This window comes from Tachysurus fulvidraco, chromosome 14 (assembly GCF_022655615.1).
Source record: "Tachysurus fulvidraco isolate hzauxx_2018 chromosome 14, HZAU_PFXX_2.0, whole genome shotgun sequence".
NCBI classification, from domain to species: Eukaryota; Metazoa; Chordata; class Actinopteri; order Siluriformes; family Bagridae; genus Tachysurus; species Tachysurus fulvidraco.
The window spans coordinates 23074627-23078109 of NC_062531.1; the positions used below are offsets into that span (position 1 = coordinate 23074627).

The 3483-nt window shown below is 43.4% G+C and overlaps 1 protein-coding gene across 3 annotated transcripts in view; it reads right to left on the bottom strand.

Moving 5' to 3' along the window:
* Positions 1 to 3370, bottom strand: part of acsl2 (acyl-CoA synthetase long chain family member 2) — a 20254-nt gene extending 16884 nt beyond the window's left edge. For 2 of the 3 annotated variants that reach the window (XM_047823065.1, XM_047823063.1), the window contains exon 1: positions 3213 to 3370. The gene's annotated coding sequence lies outside the window, so the exon portion shown is untranslated. Of the gene's footprint in view, positions 1 to 3114 lie in introns of all 3 variants that reach the window. The other variant, XM_047823064.1, reaches the window with a different exon arrangement.
* Between the last annotated feature and the right edge of the window lie 113 nt (positions 3371 to 3483).

The following is a 3483-nucleotide window of genomic DNA, read 5'->3' on the forward strand; positions in this document are numbered from 1 at the left end:
ACAGGCTACACAAACACCGCCTCCTTACCAATAATAACCAGAATGCAAGCGATTAATCTAAATGATCGTAGGGGACAAAATAATGGTACACTGTTTGGATTACTGTCTTGTGTGGAGTTGTGTCTCCTGTCAGCATGGGTTTCTTCTGGGTTCTCCAGTTTCCTCCCATCTCCCAAAACACATGCAATTACGCAAGTACACTGGCTAAGATAAACTGTGAATGTGTGGAGGTTTCAGTAAAGGCTCTCAAGTCGAGTCTCGAGATCGCAGGTTCAAATCCAGGTGATGTTACGGCCATCCCCGTGTCTCTCTCGCGCTAGCCAATCGTTATCACGTGTACACTTATGTTTGACAAACAGGGCAGACAAGTGCTTTCAAAAATAAAAACATGACAAGCTTGTAGCATCTCCATACAGGCTACCAATAATAATAATATTTCCAAATGAATAAGGTGTATCCTGCCTTGATGCCCGATGACGCCTGAGAGAGTGAGAATAAGACAAAAACATTGTCAATATTCTCCACAGAAATTCAGTTTTCCTTTCCATTTTGGCACGTTACAGATCCACACCCTTTCGGCAGTCTGTTCTTAGCACGCGTGACACGAACATTCTAGATCGGGGAGTGTGACTGCTTTCATCAGTGAAATTTCTAGCATTGACACTGTTGTGAAGTTTCCGCCCGTAACATGTCTGAACCTTGTTCTGCTTACAAACAGCAACCTGATCTCAGCTCTGAGGTAAAATATGCAAATTACACAGTTACGAGGTGCTGTGTAGTGATAACTGATGAGAGAGAGAGAGAGAAGAAGGCCAAGCAAATAAAGGGTTAGAGTGAATGTAATGGCTGGCTGTTGTCAGTCTGTTCATATGCCAACAGGGTTGAAGTGGCTCCGCCTGTGTGTAGGACAAAGACACACCCTTAGTGGGATGCCAGCCATCGCATGGCACAATGCACACACCTGTTTATACCAAGGTGCAGTTTAGCGTAGACAATAAACCTCCCGAGATGTTTTGGAAGGTGGTTAGAAACCGGAGAACCTGATGGAAACCCACATGGACGCAGGGGGAACAAGTGACAAAGAGCTCAGGGTCGAACCCGGGCAACCTGAAGCCGTGAGGGAGCGGTGATTAGTACCGTATCACCGTTCTGCTTCCTGTTACATGCTCCATGTATGAAGCGTGAAGAACGCTCAGCAACGAAAGAGAGGAAGAGACAAGACCAGCGATGAGAAGTGACAAGTTCAAAACTACACAGATGAAGGTCTGTGAAGAAGAACGAAGCTGCTTCAGTATGAGCTAGAGACCATGTTTCCTAGAAGATTTCCCACTCCTGATGATTCATCCTACATCCAGTTTTACAACATTCACCAGCCTCTGAGCACAACATTTGACTGATAACAAACTGCCGCCAACTCCAGGACTACGTGAACAGACATGTCTACTACTGTCTGTCTTACAGTTCCTCTCCCCCTCTCTGCTTCCTCCTTTATTAATGTTTACAGTTCACAACTGCATGTGCTCACAGCCCTAGGGTTACTCTCAGGTCCAGGATACCATCTGTATGGACTTTTCAAATGTTCTCTGTATGTCTGTGTGGGTTTTAGCTCATCTACAAAAAACATGCCTGTGCATGTGTGTGTGTGTGTGTGTTGTCCCATCCCATTCATTGCCATTCCTGTGGATTGTTCAGAACAGAGGAGGCATCTCAGAACATACAACACGTCAGACTAAGCACTGGGCACAGACTGGACAGACTGGAAAGAGACCAGGTGACATTTTGCATAATCTTCTGTCCAGGTTTGATGACTCGGGCACTACTGCAAATACAAACGGTGCACCGCAACAAGCGCGAATCTGAAATCATAAGACGACATTACCGCATGTCTTACGTGGGATATGGACAGATATATAGTATTTTACATTTGAAGTTAATCTTTTTAAAATCATTTTGAACTTTAATTGTATACATTTATTTATTTATTTATTATTTATACTTATTATTCATTCATTCATTTTCATTCCCTGGACAGAGTGCCATCCCATCACACACACTCTCATTCACTCACACAATCACACACTACAGACAATTTTCCAGAGATGCCAATCAACCTACCATGCATGTCTTTGGACCGGGGGAGGAAACCGGAGTACCCGGAGGAAACCCCCGAGGCACGGGGAGAACATGCAAACTCCACACACACAAGGCGGAGTCGGGAATCGAACCCCCGACCCTGTAGGTGTGAGGCGAATGTGCTAAACACTAAGCCATCGTCGTCGTCCCCCCCCCCCCCCGATAACAATAATAATAATAATAAATTTCTTCTCTTTCTTCTGTTTCCATGCTTCTGTAAAGCTGCTCTGAGACAACGGGACATTGTTAAAACAAAGCGCTATAGAAATAAATCGAATCAAATCGAATTACACAGTGCCTTATATAGAAGTGAACTCTTTAGGGAGCCACGAGCTTCGATTTCAATCCCACTCCATTTATTCGTGCAGCGCGTTTAACGACTCACATCGTCTCAGAGCGGCTTTACATAATTATAGAAACAGAATAAACTTTTTTTTAAACAAAAGTTTGAAATTTTTAATAAATCAAGTTACAGATTATTTCAAACGAGCAAGTTGAAAACAAACAAACAAACAAACAAACAAACAAACAAATACAACTCCCTGAGATGAGATGATATGAGGAAGAAACCTTGAGAGGAACCAGAACCTCATCCTCATTTTGGGTGAAACTCTGGACAGGAATTATTGTAAATGTAAATAATGTCATATCTAATGTAAATTCTAGAGGAGTTATTAATAGAAATAAACAAGAGCTCCTGATGACCTCATGGTTCAGTGCAAGGTGATTCCCAAGTGACTCCATATGGGATGAATAGCACAGTTTACAGAATCGTCCTCTATTTAAACTCTATTCGGACTCAAAACTTTATAAAAAGTCACTAATGTCCTGCTGTGTTGTTGACGTCCCTAAACGTAAACGTGTCGTTCTGAGGTACGTTTGCAGATTAAACTCGTGCTTTGCTTTAAAAGCGTGAAATGTTTCCATGTTTCCACGTGTCACGCGGCGGCGTCACAAAGAGCGCGAGACTGAAACACTTACTAGTTAGTTTGCGAGGTTTGCCGATTTTCTCCCGGTGTTTATAACGTGCGCATTTCCACGTGTGAGCGTGTTTAAGTGTGAGGCAGAAGGTTTCTTACCTGTGCTGGATGTAAAGAACTTTCCCCACACAAGTCGGAAAGTGAACTGAGTTAAACCGAGTTCTGCACCCAGACCCCTCACGCGCTCCAGACCCCCGGGGCAAAACGCCGCCCTCTAACACGCCGCCTTCCGTGGAAACTGGACTGTGACGTCATTGTAGAACACAAGATCCCGTTCTGGCTTCAGTTCATTTTGTTTAGTTCAGGAATCAAAAGGTGGAAACTTTTATTTTCTTTTCTTTTCTTTTCTTTTCTTTTCTTTTCTTTCTTT